This window comes from Oncorhynchus keta, chromosome 20, assembly GCF_023373465.1.
Source record: "Oncorhynchus keta strain PuntledgeMale-10-30-2019 chromosome 20, Oket_V2, whole genome shotgun sequence".
Lineage (NCBI taxonomy): Eukaryota > Metazoa > Chordata > Actinopteri > Salmoniformes > Salmonidae > Oncorhynchus > Oncorhynchus keta.
This window is the reverse complement of record NC_068440.1, coordinates 34,499,648-34,525,113: the sequence shown is the minus strand read 5'-3', so window position 1 is coordinate 34,525,113 and position 25,466 is coordinate 34,499,648. Positions and strand designations below refer to the sequence as shown.

Below are 25,466 nucleotides of genomic sequence, written 5' to 3'. Positions count from 1 at the left end.
GAGGTGTGTGTGTGTGTGTGTGTGAGAAGTGTGAGGACAGAAGAGAGAGGACAGAGGAGTGTGTGTGTGTGTGTGTGTGTGTGTGTGTGTGTGTGTGTGTGTGTGTGTGTGTGTGTGTGTGTGTGAGAGAGAGAGGACAGAGGAGAGAGAGAAAGAAGACAGATGACAGAGAGGACAGAGGAGAGAGGACAGAGAAGAGAGGACAGAAGAGAGAGGACAGAGGAGAGAGAGGACAGAGGACAGAGGACAGAGAGGACAGAGGAGAGAGAGAGGACAGAGGACAGAGGAGACACACACCGTCAGCATAGAGCAAAACACACACACCATCAGCATAGAGCAACACACACACACCATCAGCATAGGGGAACACACACACACCATCAGCATAGAGGAACACACACACACACCATCAGCATAGAGGAACACACACACACCATCAGCATAGAGGAACACACACACCATCAGCATAGAGGAACACACACACCATCAGCATAGAGGAACACACACACACACACCATCAGCATAGAGGAACACACACACCATCAGCATAGAGCAACACACACACACCATCAGCATAGAGCCTCACACACCATCAGCATAGAGCAACACACACACACACACACACACACACACACACACACACACACACACACACACACACACACACACACACACACACACACACACACACACACACACACACACACACACACACACACACACACACACACCATCAGCATAGAGGAACACACACCATCAGCATAGAGCCTCACACACCATCAGCATAGAGCAACACACACACACCATCAGCATAGAGCAACACACACATACACCATCAGCATAGAGCAACACACACACCATCAGCATAGAGCAACACACACACCATCAGCATAGAGCAACACACACACACCATCAGCATAGAGCAACACACACATACACCATCAGCATAGAGCAACACACACACCATCAGCATAGAGCAACACACACACCATCAGCATAGAGCAACACACACATACACCATCAGCATAGAGCAACACACACATACACCATCAGCATAGAGCAACACACACATACACCATCAGCATAGAGCAACACACACCATCAGCATAGAGCAACACACACACCATCAGCATAGAGCAACACACACATACACCATCAGCATAGAGCAACACACACATACACCATCAGCATAGAGCAACACACACACCATCAGCATAGAGCAACACACACACCATCAGCATAGAGCAACACACACCATCAGCAGAGAGCAACACACACCATCAGCAGAGAGCATCACACACCATCAGCAGAGAGCAACACACACACCATCAGCATAGAGCATCACACACCATCAGCATAGAGCAACACACACACCATCAGCATAGAGCAACACACACCATCAGCAGAGAGCATCACACACCATCAGCAGAGAGCATCACACACCATCAGCAGAGAGCATCACACACCATCAGCATGGCTCCCTTTGCTTTGAACACACTCAGATGTATTGTTCCGTGTTGGGGCCCATTATAATGTGCATTATCCATGACCGTTTTCAAATAAAAGCCTCTCCGTAGACACCGTGTGCCTCCGCACGCTATGTCCTTAATAATCAGTGTAAGACGACAGCAACGTGCATCATGTTTCCTTCTGTCTGATGAACACGAGACTGGATCGAATCACCAGAGCCCCATTCAATGGGGTAGAAACAAGTAGGAGTGTTACCCCCCCCTCTCCGGCAATGGGATGCCAGCCTGCATATTAAACTAAACCATTAAGTGATCTATAATTGAACATGTTTGTTTTCTTTAAAGGTGAAATGGAACAGAAAACGGTTGGAGTTGCAAGCCTGAAAGGTCAGAAGAGATCGAGGGAATAGAAGTTCAGAAGCATTAGACACCTCTGCTTTGACATTCTACATGTGTTGGCCTTGCAGTACAGAGTACAGTGTGTGTACAGAACTATTCAAGGTGCAGTACAGAGTACAGTGTGTGTACAGAACTATTCAAGGTGCAGTACAGAGTACAGTGTGTGTACAGAACTATTCAAGGTGTAGTACAGAGTACAGTGTGTGTACAGAACTATTCAAGGTGCAGTACAGAGTACAGTGTGTGTACAGAACTACAAGGTGCAGTACAGAGTACAGTGTGTGTACAGAACTATTCAAGGTGCAGTACAGAGTACAGTGTGTGTACAGAACTATTCAAGGTGCAGTACAGAGTACAGTGTGTGTACAGAACTATTCAAGGTGCAGTACAGAGTACAGTGTGTGTACAGAACTATTCAAGGTGCAGTACAGAGTACAGTGTGTGTACAGAACTATTCAAGGTGCAGTACAGAGTACAGTGTGAGTACAGAACTATTCAAGGTGCAGTACAGAGTACAGTGTTTGTACAGTCTATTTAAGGGTGTTTAATATATACTGTACAGCACATTCATGTTCATATTGTCCTCTTAGTCTACTCTTTGGACATTTTAATCTCTCTACCATGTATCAGGGTGACTTCTGGTAATGAATAAGTACTATGTGACATTAGTTCAGTGGAAAGTTGTGACATGAATCAAGTGTCAATCACAAATCACGTACGTGTTCAGGGGATTGTTGTGACACACCAGTGAACGACCGTAACCTAGATTCTGTTAGTAGATGTTCAGCCAGCACTGAATTATCCCAGATCATGGGATACTTCTTTACACAAATAATCACCAATTATTTCCTGTTGAAAATGGGAGAAGAACTCAAAATGGCCACCGCAACTTTAATATAAGGCCACCGGTTCCTTCACCGTCGGGCAACTGAATCATTCAGGGTAACATTTTATGTGTCTGGAACACCGCCTGATATCTCAGATCACCTGCACAGGTTCCTCGAGCTGTGGACTGTAAAAACAAGGCACATTGTTTTTATGAACAGGGAAGTAATACTGTGAGATTTCAAACCTTTTAAAACCATGACCAGAGTGAGACAACGAATACAGCAAAGAGCTGCTGTTTTATGTGTAAGTTCGTGTTTAAGTTGATATTCAGCACTGTCCACGCTTTTGTTGCAACACCTTTACAAGCCATAAAATGTGCCTTCTTCCTATTTCCACATGCTGCAACCAACATTGCAGCTGCAATGAGTGAGAATAGCAAATTGTTCGGATAAGCTTGCGTTGTTATTATCAGCAGCTTGTGTCTTATCACTTTCGCTGGTCACAGGAGTAACATGAATTGGTACATAAGGCAGAAATAATGCAGAGGGACTTGAGTTCAGCCATCTGGAAGACTGTCCCCTTTTCTCAGCAGAGGGACGGTCAGCACCACTTCTCCCTCCCCTCAGATAGACCATCAGGAGTAGGACACTGATCCATGACCAGTGGGAGCACGTTCTGTACCTATATTTTTTAAAATATAATTTCAAAATGGTCTGAGAATATAACTTCATGGCTACAGAACTGCTTTTAATTGATTAATGTTGCATATACTTTTTTTAAAAGTGATGTGTTTTGACTCAGAAAGTGATCATGACTCAGAAAACGTTGGTGACCACTGATCTAGACATTTACATTCTGCCTGTGCTCTTTGTATATTAATGGACCAGGGAGCCTGTTCTCTATACATATTAGTGGACCAAGGAGCCTGTTCTCTATATATATTAATGGACCAGGGAGCCTGTTCTCTATATATATTAATGGACCAGGGAGCCTGTTCTCTATATATATTAGTGGACCAGGGAGCCTGTTCTCTATATATATTAGTGGACCAGGGAGCCTGTCCACGATATATATTAATGAACCAGGGAGCCTGTCCACTATATATATTAATGAACCAGGGAGCCTGTCCACTATATATATTAGTGGACCAGGGAGCCTGTCCACTATATATATTAATGGACCAGGGAGCCTGTTCTCTCTATATATTAATGGACCAGGGAGCCTGTCCACTATATATATTAATGAACCAGGGAGCCTGTTCTCTATATATATTAATGGACCAGGGAGCCTGTCCACTATATATATTAGTGGACCAGGGAGCCTGTCCACTATATATATTAATGAACCAGGGAGCCTGTCCACTATATATATTAATGAACCAGGAAGCCTGTCCACTATATATATTAATGAACCAGGGAGCCTGTCCACTATATATATTAATGGACCAGGGAGCCTGTTCTCTATATATATTCATGGACCAGGGAGCCTGTCCACTATATATATTAATGAACCAGGGAGCCTGTCCACTATATATATTAATGAACCAGGGAGCCTGTCCACTATATCTATTAATGGACCAGGGAGCCTGTCCACTATATATATTAATGAACCAGGGAGCCTGTCCACTATATAATTAATGGACCAGGGAGCCTGTCCACTATATATATTAGTGGACCAGGGAGCCTGTTCTCCCCGGTGATGTGTGGTGCAGACCTCACTACCCTCTGGAGAGCCTTACGGTTGTGGGCAGAGTATTTGCCGTACCAGGCGGTGATACGATTGTGCATCTGTAAATGTTTGTGAGTGCTTTTGGTGACAAGCCAAATTTCTTCAGCCTCCTGAGGTTGAAGAGGCGCTGCTGCACCTTCTACACAATGCTGTCTGTGTGGGTGGACCAATTCAGTTTGTCCGTGATGTGTACGCCGAGGAACTTAAAACTTTCTACCCTCTCCACTACTGTCCCGTCGATGTGGATAGGGGCGTGCTCCCTCTTCTGTTTCCTGAAGTCCACGATCATCTCCTTTGTTTTGTTGACGTTGAGTGTGAGGTTATTTTCCTGACACCACACTCCGAGGGCCCTCACCTCCTCCATGTGGGTGGTCTCGTTGTTGTTGGTAATCAAGCCTACCACTGTAGTGTCGTCCGCAAACTTGATGATTGAGTTGGAGGCGTGCATGGCCATGCAGTCGTGGGTGAACAAGGAGTACAGGAGAGGGCTCAGAACGCACCCTTGTTGGGCCCCAGTGTTGAGGATCAGCGGGGTGGAGATGTTGTTACCTACCCTCACCACCTGGGAGTGGCCCGTCAGGATGTCCACTACCCGGTTGCACAGGGCGGGGTCGAGACCCAGGGTCTCAAGCTTGATGACGAGTTTGGAGGGTACTATGGTGTTAAATGCTGAGCTGTAGTCGATGAACAGCATTCTCACATAGGTATTCCTTTTGTCCAGATGGGTTAGGGCAGTGTGCAGTGTGATTGCGATTGCGTCGTCTGTTGACCTATTGGGGCGGTAGGCAAATTGGAGTGGGTCTAGGGTGTCAGGTAGGGTGGAGGTGACATGGTCCTTGACTAGTCTCTCAAAGCACTTCATGATGACGGAAGTGAGTGCTACGGGGCGGTAGTAGTTTAGCTCAGTTACCTTAGCTTTCTTGGGAACGGGAACAATGGTGGCCCTCTTGAAGCATGTGGGAACAGCAGACTGGGATAAGGATTGATTGAATATATCCGTAAACACACCAGCCAGCTGGTCTGCGCATGTTCTGAGGACGCGGCTGGGGATGCCATCTGGGCCTGCAGCCTTGCGAGGGTTAACACATTTAAATGTTTTACTCACGTCGGCTGCAGTGAAGGACAGTGCGCAGGTTTTGGTAGCGGGCTGTGTCAGTGGCACGGTATTGTCCTCAAAGCGAGCAAAGAAGTTATTTAGTCTGTCTGAGAGCAAGACATCCTGGTCCGTGACTGGGCTGGTTTTCTTTTTGTAATCCGTGATTGACTGTAGACCCTGCCACATACCTCTTGTGTCTGAGCCGTTTAATTGGAACTCTACTTTGTCTCTATACTGACGCTTAGCTTGTTTGATTGCCTTGCGGAGGGAATAGATACACTGTTTGTATTCGGTCATGTTTCCGGTCACCTTGCCCTGGTTAAAAGCAGTGGTTCGCGCTTTCAGTTTCGTGCGAATTCTGCCATCAATCCACGGTTTCTGGTTTGGGAATGTTTTAATAGTTGCTGTGGGTACGACATCGCCAATGCACTTTCTAATGAACTCGCTCACCGAATCACCATATTCGTCAATGTTGTTGTTTGACGCAATGCGGAACATATCCCAATCCATGTGTTCGAAGCATTCTTGAAGCGTGGAATCAGATTGGTCAGACCAGGGAGCCTGTTCTCTTTTTATATTGGTGGACCAGGGAGCCTGTTATCTATATATATTAATGGCCCAGGGAGCCTGTTCTCTATATACATTAGTGGACCAGGGAGCCTGTAATCTATATATATTAGTGGACCAGGGAGCCTGTTCTTTATATATATTAATGGACCAGGGAGCCTGTTCTCTCTATATATATGTTAGTGGAGCAGGGAGCCTGTTCTCTCTATATATATATATTTATCAGTGGACCAGGGAGCCTGTTCTTTATATATATTAATGGACCAGGGAGCCTGTTCTCACTATATATATGTTAGTGGAGCAGGGAGCCTGTTCTCTCTATATATATATATTTATCAGTGGACCAGGGAGCCTGTTCTCTATATATATTAGTGGACCAGGGAGCTGCTCGCTGAGGGCTAATGTGATGAGAATCTCAGTGGCTGATCTGCAGCCTGCCAAGGCCCTGTCATCGGTACAAATTGATTTTTTTGCAGACATTCTTCAACCCCCAATAGAAATGAGAGGCTATTTTAGTGATTTGAAGCCAACTACCTATTCCCTGGACATAATGACAGAGGCATTTGCTTTGCATGAATGTTTGAGAGGAGAAAAGCATTATGTAGACTGACAAAACTCCAAATTAGATTTGCTAGTGTGTGTGTGTATGTGTGTGTGTGTGTGTGTGTGTGTGTGTGTGTGTGTAACCGGTGTGAAATAGCTGGCTAGTTAGTGGTGCACGCTAGCGGCATTTCAATCGGTGATATCACTCACTCTGAGACCTTGAAGTAGCTGCTTTTACGGAGCGATAGGTATCGATTCTTCGAAGGGGACTGTTGATGTGTTCAGAGTGCCCTTGGTTCGAGCCCAGGTAGGGGTGAGGAGCGGGACGGAAGTGTCACTGTTACGGGCCTGCAGTATGTGTCAGTGTGTGTGTGCATTAACATCATACTTGCCATATAAATGCACATGTCCTCTTTTGGGAGCACCCTTAATGCTTTACAGAACAATTTAGTGTTTTCGCTTCAGTCTATAAAACTGTAATTAAGGAACAGTACATAATTAGTAATATATACATGTCAGAGCAATGTTAAAATGTTACAGTACAGTTTAATGTATGCACTCACAGCTTGCTGTTTGCTTGTCCATATAATATGTATATATTCTTAATTACATTCCTTTACTTAGATTTGTGTTTATTAGGTATTTGTCGTGAAATGGTTAGATATTACTTGTTAGATATTGCTGCACTTTCGGAACTAGAAGCACAAGCATTTCACCAGAGTAACATCTGCTTGTAAAGGTTTTCATGTGGTGAAGGAGAGTCGGACCAAAACGCAGCGTGTAGATTGCGATCCATGTTTAATAAACAACGTAAACACGAATAAACACAAACACTACAAAACAATAAATTGAACGAAAACCGAAACAGCCTATACTTTGTGTAAACTAACACAGCACAAGGACATCAGGACACTAAGGACAATCACCCACAACACAACCAAAGAATATGGCTGCCTAAATATGGTTCTCAATCAGAGACAACGATAAACACCTGCCTCTGATTGAGAACCACTTCAGACAGCCATAGACTTACCTAGAACACCCCACTAAGCTACAATCCCACTACATACACACCACATACAAAAACCCATGTCACACCCTGGCCTGACCAAATAAATTAAGATAAACACAAAATACTTCGACCAGGACGTGACACTGCTAAACATCTGTACAGTACGTGACCAACAAAATGTCATTTGATTTGATTTGAAAAGCTCAAAACAAAATGTATTTTAATGAAATACATAAAACATTATATTATTGATATGCCATTTAGTATGATCGCTATGACAAATATTTGTTTAAATAGCAGCATACAAGTCCAATCAGTGCCCATTGACCAATTACAATAAACCAGGTCTATTTAAAACCTCCTGACTAATTATGAATAATTGCCAATGCAACTACAGTTGTGACTACAGAAACGGTCAGTAGATATTTCTGTTTAGCAGTGGTCTGATCTACTACTGCAGGTACTCCCAAACTGGGCTACGCACAATGCCGTCGGGCACACCCTTCTCATTAACCTATGGTGAGTTATTCGCTATTTTCAATGAACAAATACAGTTTTATTGGTAAGATGGTTAAATAAAGAGCAAAATCATTGATTATTATTATATTATTGTTGTGCCCTGGTCATATAAGAGCTCTTTGTCACTTCTCACAAGCCTGGTTGTGACAAAAACTCACACTCATTCTTATGCTTAATAAATATATAGTGTGTGTGTGTGGCAGGCTTACAATTATTTGGAATCTTCATTGGTGTGTGCTGCCAAGCTCACTTTGGAGGAGTGTGACTTCAATCTGCCAGGCCTGATCTCTCTCTCTCTCTCTCTAATATAGATTTGAAATCTCACTCTACTAGGTGGCGAAAAAAAAGACATTCAAAATAAATCCCAGTGTTGATTAAGGGGGAACAGAGAAAGCATTTTACTGAAGAGTAAAAAAAAAAGTAACTATTGTAACAATGTGATAAGCTTACCAAGCAGTGTCTCTGCATTACTCTGAACCAGAGATCATTGAGCCTTTATAAATTCAACTTCAAGTTTACCAAGCAGTGTCTCTGCATTACTCTGAACCAGGGATCATTGGGCCTTTATAAATTAAACTTCAATTCATGGACAAGAAAGCATCGTGATAATTATGGAAAACATAGGAAAGTGCAAATTAAAGTCAAATTCTCTCTACCATATGCATTATGCAATCTGGCACTTAATGAATCCAGGCCTGGTAGTCACGTTTATTTCACTTCAAATCTAGATAAATGTCTTCAGCTCTAAAGAACAGCATGAAAAGTGAATGGTTGGTGCCACACAGTGGATTTGATCTCCATAGTTGGACAGTTGGAAAACATAATCAGATGACAGTTGAAGTAATATAGGATGGAGCCGCTCCTGTGGTGATGCCAGACATACTAACGGTTCAAATGGATGAATACTCCATCTACTCCATGTCTTGTTGTGTCCCCTGTGTTGTGTCCCTTGTATTGTGTCCCTTGTGTTATGTCCCCTGTATTGTGTCCCCTGTATTGTGTCCCCTGTATTGTGTCCCTTGTGTTGTGTCCCTTGTGTTGTGTCCTTTGTATTGTGTCCCCTGTATTGTGTCCCTTGTATTGTGTCCCTTGTATTATGTCCCCTGTATTGTGTCCCCTGTATTGTGTCCCTTGTGTTGTGTCCCTTGTGTTATGTCCCCTGTATTGTGTCCCCTGTATTGTGTCCCTTGTGTTGTGTCCCTTGTGTTATGTCCCCTGTATTGTGTCCCCTGTATTGTGTCCCTTGTGTTGTGTCCCTTGTGTTATGTCCCCTGTATTGTGTCCCCTGTATTGTGTCCCTTGTATTGTGTCCCTTGTGTTGTGTCCCTTGTGTTGTGTCCCCTGTGTTGTGTCCCCTGTATTGTGTCCCCTGTGTTGTGTCCCTTGTATTGTGTCCCTTGTATTGTGTCCCCTGTATTGTGTCCCTTGTATTGTGTCCCTTGTGTTGTGTCCCTTGTATTGTGTCCCTTGTATTGTGTCCCCTGTATTGTGTCCCTTGTGTTGTGTCCCTTGTGTTGTGTCCCTTGTGTTGTGTCCCTTGTGTTATGTCCCCTGTATTGTGTCCCTTGTGTTGTGTCCCTTGTGTTGTGTCCCTTGTGTTGTGTCCCTTGTGTTGTGTCCCTTGTGTTGTGTCCCCTGTATTGTGTCCCCTGTATTGTGTCCCTTGTGTTGTGTCCCTTGTGTTATGTCCCCTGTATTGTGTCCCTTGTATTGTGTCCCTTGTGTTGTGTCCCTTGTGTTGTGTCCCTTGTGTTATGTCCCCTGTATTGTGTCCCCTGTATTGTGTCCCTTGTGTTGTGTCCCTTGTGTTGTGTCCCCTGTGTAGGGTCCCTTGTGTTGGATGCCTTGTGTTGGATGCCTTGTGTTGTGTCCCTTGTGTTGTGTCCCTTGTGTTGTGTCCCTTGTGTTGTGTCCCTTGTGTAGGGTCACTTGTGTTGTGTCTCTTGTGTTGTGTCCCTTGTATTGTGTCCCTTGTGTTGTGTCCCCTGTGTTGGGTCCCTTGTGTAGGGTCCCTTCTGTAGGGTCCCTTGTGTTGTGTCCCTTGTGTAGGGTCCCTTGTGTTGTGTCCCTTGTGTTGTGTCCCCTGTGTTGGGTCCATTGTGTTGTATCCCTTGTGTTGTGTCCCTCGTGTTGGGTCCCTTGTGTTAAATAGGCTCTCTATCATTGAGTCAGAAGGAGAGGTATCGGTATCCTCAGCATTGATCCTGGATATAGAGTAGCCTAAACACAATGGTCACACAGCCCTTGTTAATACCCCCACATTATTAACATACACTAACTACTTATGTTTTGTAAGTTGTTATTCCCAAGTTGTAATGCAAACAATAACAATTCAATAAAAACACAAACACTGAAATGAATGACTCTAGATATACTGTAACAAAAATCCACCGCCACTCTAACCTCCTCAAACGCTATTGGAAAACTGGAGATTTTTTTTTATATTTTTCTATTACTCGTTTTTTATTGGAGCTTACAGTCAGTAAAGCTTGGATTTGCTTGGTTTAAGGGAGCTGGAGCCTGCGGCAAGAGAGAGTTGGTGAAGCTTGGTGTGAATCCGTGAAATCGTCATGACAGCGCTGCTGTACAGGTGTACCGGGAGCCCCAAAGAGGCAGGCACTTTACTCAGCTCAGCTCTGCTATTCCAATTCTGCTGTGCTGGGGTGACAACATCCTCCAACGGTATTAACGGGCATTACCGTCAACTCTCGTCATCCAGCTAACCGTACCTTGCGCCTAGAATCCCATATCCTATAAAGTCAGCCTTTAACATCTTCTGGACACAAACAGAAACTACTACGTACACAACTACCAAATCGATGTTTCTTTTTAGGAAACAAGGGAAGAACAGTAACATGTGTATCTGGACACCTTCCAGACAGGCTTTCAGGATGTTGTAGAGGTCACTGAAACCAAGACAGGAAACTGGACTGATGCAAAGCAGCAATGAATCCTATTAGCAGTGAACAGGGGGCTTCTCCATCCTTAATCACAGTGTCAGTAACCAGCCGCTAGAGGTGAACAGGGGGCTTCTCCATCCTTAATCACAGTGTTATTAACCAGCCACTAGAGGTGAACAGGGGGCTTCTCCATCCTTAATCACAGTGTTATTAACCAGCCACTAGAGGTGAACAGGGGGCTTCTCCATCCTTAATCACAGTGTTATTAACCAGCCACTAGAGGTGAACAGGGGGCTTCTCCATCCTTAATCACAATGTTATTAACCAGCCGCTAGAGGTGAACAGGGGGCTTCTCCATCCTTAATCACAGTGTCAGTAACCAGCCACTAGAGGTGAACAGGGGGCTTCTCCATCCTTAATCACAGTGTTAGTAACCAGCCACTAGAGGTGAACAGGGGGCTTCTCCAGCCTTAATCACAGTCTTATTAACCAGCCACTAGAGGTGAACAGGGGGCTTCTCCATCCTTAATCACAGTGTTAGTAACCAGCCACTAGAGGTGAACAGGAGGCTTCTCCACAGTGTTAGTAACTAGCACCAAGCACTGCTTTGCTACAGATGTACAGGCAGGTTCTGTAAGGCCCAGTAAAATTTTGGCTATAAATATGCATGACATAAAACTGGCATCAAAGCTGTTCTTCATGGTGCCCTGTGTATCAGAACAGATGTTCAATATATCTGAGTAACCAGGTTTTAGCGGTACATTGCAGTTACATGATATATTCACAGATTTCAGAGATTATATAACAGCTTTGGGAGAGTGGCTAAGTGGGAGAAGAAAAAAATCTGTGAAATGAGCACCATTGGAAATATTTTTTGCCAATTACAGGCTGATTTGAATGAACCAGTTTGCAGTCTTTCTGGATCGTACTTTGATTGGTTTCACAACCATGATGTTCACCCTGTCTTCTCTTGTCTAGGTTTCAGCTGTTCACTACTTCTGCATTGTTTGTACACTGTAAAAGTATTTTCGATCAACCTAAAAAAAGTATCAACTGTTTACAAGTAAATGGTTTTCTCAATGTAATTTTTTTTGTACATTTGTTGAAAACAAATATAGGATTCAAAGTCAAATGTTATATTTGATTAATCTATATTTCAAGTTTCAACCTTTTTCTTTCAACATTCAACTTCCTATTCCCTCTTTGGTTAAACCTAATAAAAAACATATATATATATATATATATATATATATATATATATATATATATATATATATATATATATATATATATATATATATATTCATACCGTATATATATAGAGCCCATTTTTTCATGTGGTACCAAGTAGATTTTTCACTTTGGAATTACCTGTCCACATTTCTTCAATTGGGTTACAAGTAATAAAATCAATTTCCTGTTAATCCAGATATTAAGTTAGTTCCATAATAATAATGAATATAAACACTTTCTTCACGTAAGATGTTAACTTGTTACCAAATGGTGTTTTTATTTTTACCTTTATTTAACCAGGCAAGTCAGTTAAGAACAAAGTCTTATTTTCAATGATGGCCTAGGAACAGTGGTTTAACTGCCTGTTCAGGGTCAGAACAACAGATTTGTACATTGTCAGCTCGGGGTTTGAACTTGCAACCTTCCAGATACTAGTCCAACACTCTAAGCATTAGGCTGCCCTGCTGCCCGTGATCATCTAATCAATGGAAACCTTTCCAGGCTCTTTAGTATTACAGTATTTATGCAGATATCATTTAAGTTTCAGTGCTGGCAGGAAACATATAATCATTAAAAAAAAATGTTTTTTAAATTACCTGAAATTATATTGACTCTCATTGGTAGCCAAAAATAACTCATTCAAAGACACGCCCACACTAGGCCATGCCTCCAACTCTTCTGATTGGTTGCCACCGCTACATTGCACCGAGCCCTTTGCAATGCGAATGCACATTAGGTGTTGAAAGCATTTTACAAGCTTTCATGCAATAAAAAAAATCATATTGATCTGTCAAATTTGTTATTTGATTTGAGACAATTCAATAGAATAGGTTGAACGAACCAAAACGTAATTTTGAATCATATCAATGAGAAAAAGCACTTCAGATGAACGACAGTGCCATCCCACTTTTTACAGCACATGATGCAAATCCCTAGCATCAACTCTGAACATTTCAGCTGTTTCTTTCAAAGGCTGTGGTTAGATAAAATAAGTTTACTGTCTAAAAACAGCTCTCTCTCAATCAGACAGAATTTCTTGATGTGTATTAAAACTGTAATAATTTGACGCGAGCCCGAAAGACAAGCTTTAGATGCTGCTAGTGGGTCTTTCATTTTGATGGCTCCATTTAGGCTTTTTTCAAGGAGCTGAAAGCAGCCGACATTTGGGCTTAAATAGTCACATGACTTCTTTCGCTCTCTCCCCTGTCTCTTAGCTCTGAGGCCCTGACAGCCCAGGGACCACCTGCTTAACAATATAAATCCCATAGCTGTTAGCGGGCCAGTTTAAATGGGAGCTGACATCCACAATACTCCAGCCATACAGTACATGCTGAGCACCACGCAGGCAGCAACCCAAAGACCAAGAAGCATGTATTAAGGCTGGCTTGGCTGAATCTGTCTCGAGTATTGATGTGCTACTGAATAATTGTCATACGGTATGAATTATGGGTAATGCAGGCTTCTAGTTGATGACTTATGTTTATCAAGAGGAAAATATATGCATTTCATACAATCTAAATGTGACCGCTTAGGTGATCAAATGTCTTCCATTGTCATTGGGTCATTGCTCAGAAACAGTAATAGAACCATGAAATGTGCAGTAGAAACGGTATCATACCTCTAGAGGCCCACATATATCCATAGAGCAGAAACAATGCCTGATGTGACATACTCTAGAGAAAATAGGATTTGGGATGTGTTAGGAATTTTGGTCTGATTGAAGTCTTTTTTTGGGTAGTGCCTTCCCCTTGATTCTCAATTCCCCCCACACACACACACACACACACACACACACACACACACACACACACACACACACACACACACACACACACACACACACACACACACACACACACACACACACACACACACACACACACTGTCATGTTCTAATACAGCAAGGGTTCTAACGTTTCCTCTGCATAGCTAATACACTACATTGTTGTGTCTAATGTCTCTGGTCTTCCCTCTGGACACATTAAGTCATTTCTCCATATGGACCTCGTCCTCTATCGAACCCAGCAGCTTTGTAAGTAGCTTTCTTAGAACGGGGAATGGCACTCGGCGCATGCTATTACAATAAGATAGAATTAGTAAAACAGATCTGTTGTGAATATGGGTGATGCAGTACTACATGTAGCTGATGTTCACTAACTCACTGAGCTGTACAGTGTGTTTTAAGACAATACGATGTCAAGAGATACAAGGTGTCCTAAATCATATTACTTTCTAGTGGTCGTGTTGTTTTCTGAACTAAATAGATGTTTCTATTGTATTACTTATCTGGTGGTTGGGCTGAAAATCACAGGCAGAAGGATACTGGACTACGAACAGTAAATAGTAACTTAGAATAGGTTCCAGTCAGTACTTTTCACCCATGGTAATATAGAACCCTTGGACTGGACTGGCATTTGGGCGTGTTGGCAGGCATTCACCTCCACCAGCCTCAACACAAAGGCTGTTTCTCAAATATTCCCTGTTTACTTTATTGAACCTTTATTTAACTAGGCAAGTCAGTTATGAACCAATTCTTATTTACATTGACGGCCTACCCCGGCCAAACTCAGACGATCCTGGGTCAATTGTGCGCCGCCCTATTGGACTCCCAATCACGGCCGGTTGTGATTCAACCCAGGATTGAACCAGGGTCTGTAATGAAGCCTGTAGCACTGAGATGCAGTGCCTTAGACCACTGCACCACTCGGGAGACTATATAATGCTCTACTTTTGACCAGAGCCCTGTGAGGTGGTGGTAGTGGTCTCTGGGTGTGCTGGTCTAGGAGAGAGGCAGGAGGAGTCTGCAGTAGAGGAGCGGCTGTGGGTGTTGAGGTGGTGCCCGTGTTAAGCCATGCCCGGGGGCTGGAGAGGGCCAAGTAGATAGCAGCTGAGTTAGACTTCTCTGCCCTCCCTACAGACACTGGTAGGAGGCGCCAATGGAACCAGGAAAAGGTGAGAAATGGATGAGGGGGGGACAACACACAGTTATATACATAGAGAGAGACACACACACATGGACAGGGTACAGTATTGTACTACGACAAGAAAGCTTAACATCCCCAACCCAAACAAACAAATTGTATAGGGAATAGAGTGTAATTTGGGAAGCAGGTAAAGAACAAACACCCCACCCTTGAGAGAAAAGAATCGGTCATCATCACTCACGCTCTTGTAAGGAGGTGATCGTGATCGTTAGATCACTATCTGAGTTCCATTAACTTAGATTAAATCATGATATCAATAATGACTTTGATGTATCAGGTGCCTTTGAAAGATCTCCAGGCGATTTAACCGTGTTTTGGGGTCGGAGGGGACAGGGGACATAACTCAGCCCTTTATTCAACGGCGACATGACTATAACATTGACCTGGGTGATGAATGTCAGACATTTAGGAAAGAGTATTCAGCACACACCAGCAAAGAGAGCCCAGACAGGGATATGTTAAGCCAATTATTCAGAGAAGGGATTGGGAATGGGTGTTTATTTATTTTTAATTTAACCTTTATTTAACTAGGCAAGTCAGTTTAAGAACAAATTCTTATTTACAATGACGGCCTACCCCGGCCAAACCCAGGCAATGCTGGGTCAATTGTGCGCCGCCCTATGTGAGTGTAACATTATAACTTTAAACCATCCCCTCGCCCATACCCAGGCTCGAACCAGGAACCCTCTGCACACATCAACAACAGTCACCCACGAAGCATCGTTACCCATCGCTCCACAAAAGCCGCGGCGCTTGCAGAGCAAGGGGAACCACTACTTCAAGGTCTCAGAGCAAGTGACGTCACCGATTGAAACGCTATTTAGCACACACCGCTAACTAAGCTAGCCGTTTCACATCCGTTACATGAGCACGCAAGGGTGGGAATTTGGCCAGGATTCTGGGGATAACACTCCCACTCTCCCTTGCTGATTTATACAGTGGTTCTTCCTTTAAACGTTTTGAGCCGCGACCGTTTGTGGGAGATGGTGGCAGATTGTGGTAGATGGTGGCAGATTGTGGTAGATGGTGGCAGATTGTGGTAGATGGTGGCAGATTGTGGTAGATGGTGGCAGATTGTGGTAGATGGTGGCAGATTGTGGTAGATGGTGGCAGATTGTGGTAGATGGTGGCAGATTGTGGTAAATCGGTTCATTCTGGCAACAATGGCTGACACTTTAATAACGTGCCATAACATTCTGCCGCACCCCGCAATCTGCGCTGCAGTACGCCGCAACTTTTAAAGGAAGAACCACTGTACTCTACAGGTCATTGTGGCAAAGTAAGAAAGACATCCAATATGCTTCCTCGTACGAGAGAGGTCACCTTCCGGTTCCCTTCAGTTACAAAGATGATTTTATAGTATACCCTGGTGTTGTAGATGATCTGGTTTACTCTAAAGCTCTTGGGCCAAAGAAAGACATCCATCTGTTCTACTTCCTCGTAACATAAGGCACCTTCCAATCCGAAGCATGCATTACCTCCAGATTACAACGCAAATAATTTACAGTGTTTATAGTGTTGTAGATTATCTGGTATACCAATCATTTAGTCATAGTGTTGCATCTTGATGGCTGGCAGTGAAGCCAGAAGCATTGAATGAAGATATATGATGTAATGAGTTCTGCATCATTGGTTAAACCAGTGGGCTGTCAGTGTTTTATATTAATGTTAGCTTTAGTGTTATTGTGTTTCCATCAGGAGTGTGACACTAAAAACTTGTGGCGAGCAGAATCAATAACCTCTGCATCATGAAGCCTGTTGATCTGGGAGATGGTGTTAAAGTCCGCAGTCAGCCATTGTTATGTAAATGCTAGTGTAAAAGTACCCAGGGCCTTGCCTTGGTCCTAAGTTAGAGCAGGGCCTGGTAGATGGAAACAGAGAAGTCTAAGGTTTTTGGGTGAAAACACTGGGTTAAATCCTCATTGGAAATTCAGATTCTGTGTAATGGATCTACTGCTTCAATTGTGCTCTGATGATTTTTATTTTGATTGTCGTTGTCACTGGTTAATGTTGCTCTTGCTGCTACATGTTGCTACTGAGAGTTTGAAATGGTTAGTGTTGCTGCTACATGTTGCTACTGAGAGTTCTAAATGTTTAGTGTTGCTACTGAGAGTTCTAAATGTTTAATGTTGCTGCTACATGTTGCTACTGAGAGTTCTAAATGTTTAATGTTGCTGCTACATGTTGCTACTGAGAGTTTGAAATGGTTAGTGTTGCTGCTACATGTTGCTACTGAGAGTTCTAAATGTTTAGTGTTGCTACTGCATGTTGCTACTGAGAGTTCTAATTGTTTAGTGTTGCTGCTACATGTTCTTACTGAGAGTTCTAAATGTTTAATGTTGCTGCTGCATGTTGCTACTGAGAGTTCTAAATGTTTAGTGTTGCTGCTACATGTTCTTACTGAGAGTTCTAAATGTTTAGTGTTGCTGCTACATGTTCTTACTGAGAGTTCTAAATGTTTAATGTTGCTCCTGCATGTTCTTACTGAGAGTTCTAATTGTTTAGTTTTGCTGCTACATGTTCTTACTGAGAGTTCTAAATGTTTAATGTTGCTGCTGCATGTTGCTACTGAGAGTTCTAAATGTTTAGTGTTGCTGCTACATGTTCTTACTGAGAGTTCTAAATGTTTAGTGTTGCTGCTACATGTTCTTACTGAGAGTTCTAAATGTTTAATGTTGCTGCTGCATGTTGCTACTGAGAGTTCTAAATGTTTAATGCTGCTCCTGCATGTTCTTACTGAGAGTTCTAATTGTTTAGTGTTGCTGCTACATGTTCTTACTGAGAGTTCTAAATGTTTAATGTTGCTGCTGCATGTTGCTACTGAGAGTTCTAAATGTTTAGTGTTGCTGCTACATGTTCTTACTGAGAGTTCGAAATGTTTAATGTTGCTCCTGCATGTTCTTACTGAGAGTTCTAATTGTTTAGTGTTGCTGCTACATGTTGCTACTGAGGGTTCTAAATGTTTAGTGCTGCTGCTACATGTTGCTACTGAGAGTTCTAAATGGTTAGTGCTGCTGCTACATGTTGCTACTGAGAGTTCTAAATGTTTAGTGCTGCTGCTACATGTTGCTACTGAGAGTTCTAAATGGTTAGTGCTGCTGCTACATGTTGCTACTGAGGGTTCTAAATGGTTAGTGTTGCTGCTGCATGTTGCTACTGAGAGTTCTAAATGGTTAGTGCTGCTGCTACATGTTGCTACTGAGGGTTCGAAATGGTTAGTGTTGCTGCTGCATGTTGCTACTGAGGGTTCTAAATGGTTAATGTTTCTGCTGCTACATGTTGCTACTGAGGGTTCTAAATGGTTCATGTTGCTGCTACATGTTGCTACTGAGGGTTCTAAATGGTTAATGTTTCTGCTGCTACATGTTGCTACTGAGGGTTCTAAATGTTTAATGTTACTGCTACATGTTGCTACTGAGAGTTCTAAATGGTTAATGTTGCTGCTGCATGTTGCTACTGAGAGTTCTAAATGTTTAGTGCTGCTGCTGCATGTTGCTACTGAGAGTTCTAAATGGTTAGTGTTGCTGCTACATGTTGCTACTGAGAGTTCTAAATGGTTAGTGTTGCTGCTACATGTTGCTACTGAGAGTTCTAAATGGTTAATGTTTCTGCTGCTACATGTTGCTACTGAGAGTTCTAAATGGTTAGTGTTGCTGCTACATGATGCTACTGAGAGTTCTAAATGGTTAATGTTTCTGCTGCTACATGTTGCTACTGAGAGTTCTAAATGGTTAGTGCTGCTGCTACATGTTGCTACTGAGGGTTCTAAATGTTTAGTGCTGCTGCTACATGTTGCTACTGAGAGTTCTAAATGGTTAGTGCTGCTGCTACATGTTGCTACTGAGGGTTCTAAATGGTTAGTGTTGCTGCTGCATGTTGCTACTGAGGGTTCTAAATGGTTCATGTTGCTGCTACCTGTTGCTACTGAGGGTTCTAAATGTTTAGTGCTGCTGCTACATGTTGCTACTGAGAGTTCTAAATGGTTAGTGCTGCTGCTACATGTTGCTACTGAGGGTTTGAAATGGTTAGTGTTGCTGCTGCATGTTGCTACTGAGAGTTCTAAATGGTTCATGTTGCTGCTACCTGTTGCTACTGAGGGTTCTAAATGGTTAATGTTTCTGCTGCTACATGTTGCTACTGAGGGTTCTAAATGGTTCATGTTGCTGCTACATGTTGCTACTGAGGGTTCTAAATGGTTAATGTTTCTGCTGCTACATGTTGCTACTGAGGGTTCTAAATGGTTCATGTTGCTGCTACATGTTGCTACTGAGACTTCTAAATGTTTAATGTTGCTGCTGCATGTTGCTACTGCGGGTTCTAAATGTTTAGTGTTGCTGCTACATGTTGCTACTGAGAGTTCTAAATGTTTAGTGCTGCTGCTACATGTTGCTACTGAGGGTTAAAATGTTTAGTGTTGCTGCTACATGTTGCTACTGAGAGTTCTAAATGTTTAGTGCTGCTGCTACATGTTGCTACTGAGAGTTCTAAATGGTTAGTGTTGCTGCTACATGTTGCTACTGAGAGTTCTAAATGGTTAATGTTTCTGCTGCTACATGTTGCTACTGAGAGTTCTAAATGGTTAGTGCTGCTGCTACATGTTGCTACTGAGAGTTCTAAATGGTTAATGTTTCTGCTGCTACATGTTGCTACTGAGAGTTCTTAATGGTTAATGTTTCTGCTGCTACATGTTGCTACTGAGAGTTCTCAATGGTTAATGTTTCTGCTGCTACATGTTGCTACTGAGGGTTCTAAATGGTTAATGTTTCTGCTGCTACATGTTGCTACTGAGAGTTCTCAATGGTTAATGTTTCTGCTGCTACATGTTGCTACTGAGGGTTCTAAATGGTTAATGTTTCTGCTGCTACATGTTGCTACTGAGAGTTCTCAATGGTTAATGTTTCTGCTGCTACATGTTGCTACTGAGGGTTCTAAATGGTTAATGTTTCTGCTGCTACATGTTGCTACTGAGAGTTCTCAATGGTTAATGTTTCTGCTGCTACATGTTGCTACTGAGGGTTCTAAATGGTTAATGTTTCTGCTGCTACATGTTGCTACTGAGAGTTCTAAATGTTTAGTGCTGCTGCTACATGTTGCTACTGAGGGTTCTAAATGTTTAGTGCTGCTGCTACATGTTGCTACTGAGAGTTCTAAATGTTTAGTGCTGCTGCTACATGTTGCTACTGAGGGTTCTAAATGTTTAGTGCTGCTGCTACATGTTGCTACTGAGAGTTCTAAATGTTTAGTGCTGCTGCTACATGTTGCTACTGAGTGTTCTCAATGGTTAATGTTTCTGCTGCTACATGTTGCTACTGAGTGTTCTCAATGGTTAATGTTGCTGCTGCTGCATGTTTCTACTGACAGTTATAAATGATGTTCTGCTTCCAGTGGACCTTCTTTATTAAATAGTAATGAGTTCCACAAGGAACAGAAACAGGACATGTGTTTCAGTTTGCAGAATTGTTGTCTTTGGAGGACTGGATGCGGAGAATAGAGAAAGAGACAATGGAGCCGGATATTTGTTGGGTCTTTTAATGGACATTTTGTCAAGTCTTTGTTTGATATGTGAACTCATAATAATTCATATCTATCTGAAGGAACCCTCTACCCTCTCCTGTACCCCCTCCTGGGATTGAAGCCTGTTCAGCTAGTTGATCTATTTATAAGTAAGACCTTAAGTGAAAGACAGTGAGGCATTACATTTAGGGCAGTTAATATTAGATACAAAGCGACAGGTCTGACAGAACTTTGATCATGGTCCTGGAACAAATCCTCACACCGAACATTTCTCCCTATTTCTCTCTCTCTCTCTCTCTCTCTCTCTCTCTCTCTCTCTCTCTCTCTCTCTCTCTCTCTCTCTCTCTCTCTCTCTCTCTCTCTCATCATCAGATTACTGTTAATGTGTGTGCTCTAAAAACACTTCTGGGTCTATGGTTAACATATTGCCGCTGTCCGTTATCTTCCTCTTCCTCTTCCTCTCGCTAGCCTCAGAAGCTGTCGAATATCCTTCCTGCCTCGCTAGCTTCAAACACTAGAATATCATACCTGCATATCCTTCCTGCCTCGCTAACCTCAGACACTGTAGAATATCCTTCCTAACTCGCTAGCTTCAAACACTAGAATATCCTACCTGCATATCCTTCCTGCCTCCCTAGCCTCAGACACTGTAGAATATCGTTCCTACCTCGCTAGCCTCAGACACTGTAGAATATCCTTCCTGCCTCGCTAGTCTCAAACATTGTAGAATATCCTTCCTGCCTTGCTAGCCTCAGACACTGTAGAATATCCTTCCTACCTCGCTAGCCTCAGACACTGTAGAATACCCTTCCTGCCTCACTAGCCTCAAAAAACTGTAGAATATCCAACCTGCCTCGCAAGCCTCAAACACTGTAGAATATCCTTCCTGCCTCGCTAACCTCAGACACTCTAGAATATCCTTCCTGCCTCGCTAGCATCAGACACTCTAGAATATCCTTCCTGGCTCGCTAGCATCAGACACTCTAGAATATCCTTCCTGGCTCGCTAGCATCAGACACTCTAGAATATCCTTCCTGGCTCGCTAGCATCAGACACTCTAGAATATCCTTCCTGTCTCGCTAGCCTCAAACACTGTAGAATCTCCTTCCTGCCTCGCTAGCTTCAGACACTGTAGAATATCCTTCCTGCCTCGCTAGCCTCAGACACTCTAGAATATCCTTCCTGGCTCGCTAGCATCAGACACTCTAGAATATCCTTCCTGGCTCGCTAACCTCAGACACGGTAGAATATCCTTCCTGCATCGCTAGCCTCAGACACTGTAGAATATCCTTCCTGCCTCGCTAGCCTCAGACACTGTAAAATATCCTTCCTGGCTCACCAGCATCAGACACTGTAGAATATCATACCTGCATATCCTTCCTGCCTCGCTAGCCTCAGACACTGTAGAATATCCTTCCTGCCTCGCTAACCTCAGACACGGTAGAATATCTTTCCTGCATCGCTAGCCTCAGACACTGTAGAATATCCTTCCTGCCTCGCTAGCCTCAGACACTGTAAAATATCCTTCCTGGCTCACCAGCATCAGACACTGTAGAATATCCTACCTGCATATCCTTCCTGCCTCGCTAGCCTCAGACACTGTAGAATATCCTTCCTGCCTCGCTAGCCTCAGACACTCTAGAATATCCTTCCTGGCTCGCTAGCATCAGACACTCTAGAATATCCTTCCTGGCTCGCTAACCTCAGACACGGTAGAATATCCTTCCTGCATCGCTAGCCTCAGACACTGTAGAATATCCTTCCTGCCTCGCTAGCCTCAGACACTGTAAAATATCCTTCCTGGCTCACCAGCATCAGACACTGTAGAATATCCTACCTGCATATCCTTCCTGCCTCGCTAGCCTCAGACACTGTAGAATATCCTTCCTGCCTCGCTAACCTCAGACACGGTACAATATCCTTCCTGCATCGCTAGCCTCAGACACTGTAGAATATCCTTCCTGCCTCGCTAGCCTCAGACACTGTAAAATATCCTGCCTGGCTCACCAGCATCAGACACTGTAGAATATCCTACCTGCATATCCTTCCTGCCTCGCTAGCCTCAGACACTGTAGAATATCCTTCCTGCCTCGCTAACCTCAAACACTGTAGAATATCCTTCCTGCATCGCTAGCCTCAGACACTGTAGAATATCCTTCCTGCCTCGCTAACCTCAAACACTGTAGAATATCCTACCTGCCTCGCTAGCCTCAGACACTGTAGAATATCCTTCCTGCCTCGCTAGCTTCAGACACTGTAGAATATCCTTCCTGGCTCACCAGCATCAGACACTGTAGAATATCCTACCTGCATATCCTTCCTGCCTCGCTAGCCTCAGACACTGTAGAATATCCTTCCTGCATCGCTAGCCTCAGACACTGTAGAATATCCTTCCTGCCTCGCTAGCCTCAAACACTGTAGAATCTCCTACCTGCCTCGCTAGCATCAGACACTGTAGAATCTCCTTCCTGCCTCGCTAGCATCAGACACTGTAGAATATCCTACCTGCATATCCTTCCTACCTCGCTAGCCTCAAACACTGTAGAATCTCCTTCCTGCCTCGCTAGCCTCAAACACTGTAGAATCTCCTACCTGCCTCGCTAGCATCAGACACTGTAGAATCTCCTTCCTGCCTCGCTAGCATCAGACACTGTAGAATATCCTACGTGCATATCCTTCCTGCCTCGCTAGCCTCAGACACTGCAGAATATCCTCCCTGCCTCACAAGCCTCACACACTGTAGAATATCCTTCCTACCTCGCTAGCTTCAGACACTGCAGAATATCCTTCCTGCCTCTCTAGCCTCAGACACTGTAGAATATCCTTCCTACCTCGCTAACCTCAGACACTGTAGAATATCCTACCTGCATATCCTTCCTGCCTCGCTAGCCTCAGACACTGTAGAATATCCTTCCTACCTCGCTAGCCTCAGACACTGTAGAATATACTTCCTAACTCGCTAACCTCAAATACTGTAGAATATCCTTCCTGCCTCTCTAGCCTCAAACACTGTAGAATATCCTTCCTGCCTTGCTAGCCTCAGACACTGTAGAATATCCTTCCTACCTCGCTAGCTTCAGACACTGCAGAATATCCTTCCTGCCTCACTAGCCTCAAACACTGTAGAATATCCTTCCTGCCTTGCTAACCTCAGACACTGTAGAATATTTATTTTATTTCACTTTTATTTAACCATGTAGGCAAGTTGAGAACAAGTTCACAGCCACAGACACTGTGTATGATGAGAGCTATGCTACTGGCTGAATCCATGGTGATAGCTACAAGCCAGGGCCTGTCCAAAGCCTGGGTAGTGATGACAGGTTTTATCACAGAGCATCATGAAACAGTGTTAGGATTCGAATGGCAGGCAGGCAGCTATATAGCATATATAAACACATGCAGTACAGCCTTAGAGCTGACATCCCTGTGGATGGGAATACATGTGATAGGTTACGTTCACATTTATCACCGCTACTCCCAATTGATCTGTTAGCAGTAGTTGTATTTGTGGTGCCCTATTTTTGTTTAAAATATATATACCTAGATGGATTTGACAATATTCCCTTGTCGTTCCAATCTGCTATCAAGGACCATATCCAACAATTTCGTAATTTCAGCGTTCGTGAATGGAGTGTTCAGAACAATGCTGATGTACCCTGGAGGGCTCATTTAGAAACTAAATGGTTCCAGATGTTCAGAAAAATGTCCCAAAATTGTACCCTCATTCGAGGCTTTATGCCAGAAGGGTAATTTAAGCAAAGACAAATAAATTGGCTTAAAGTGCATTCTGTGTCCCTGTCCATATTGTTAAAAACAGCTCTAAAGACTAACCAGGCTCGTTGTTTGTCTCTAAAGTGTAACCAGGCCAGTTGTTTGACTCTAAAAATGAACTAGGCTGGTTGTTTGCCTCTAAAGGTTAACCAGGCCGGTTGTTTTTCTCTGAAGACTAACCAGGCTGATTGTTTGTCGCTAAAGACTAACCCGGCCGATTGTTTGTCTCTAAAGACTAACCACGCCGGTTGTTTGTCTCTAAAGACTAACCATGCCGGTTGTGTGTCTCGATAGAGTAACCAGGCCGGTTGTTTGTCTCTAAAGACTAACCATGCCGGTTGTGTGTCTCGATAGAGTAACCAGGCCGGTTGTTTGTCTCTAAAGACTAACCATGCCGGTTGTGTGTCTCGATAGAGTAACCAGGCCGGTTGTTTGTCTCTAAAGACTAACCATGTAAGGACCGACACTGGAGAAGAGAAGCAGGTGCGGGGAGTTGAAAATTAAATGTGGAACAGGACAGCGTCAGAACCGGGTATACAAAGACACATTAATGCACAAACATTAATGCAGAAGCTGGGAATGGAAAGACTGGGTTGTTTGTCTCTAACAGACAGATATAGGGGTTTGGTAATAAAACAGGTCATTGAAAGACTCCAGGAGAGTAACCAATGAATCGCTGATGCGCGTGTTTGTCTCTAAAGACTAACCATGGGAAGGCGTGTGCATGATGATGGTGGCAAGACTGCATAAAGCAGGAAAGCCTGACGCCCTCGAGCACCAGGGGGAAGAGCGGGGTAGGTGTGACAGTATCCCCCCTCTAGAAGCATGAGCCGGCAGGGCGTAAAATTAAATGTGGAACCTGAACGTTCCGGCTGAGGCCTGGGGAACAGACAGATATAGGGA

General features: G+C 43.5%; 1 protein-coding gene across 2 annotated transcripts in view; it reads left to right on the top strand.

Moving 5' to 3' along the window:
• LOC118399009 (CUB and sushi domain-containing protein 3-like) overlaps positions 1 to 25,466 on the top strand; it is a 908,305-nt gene that overhangs the window by 270,634 nt on the left and 612,205 nt on the right. The window lies entirely within an intron of this gene.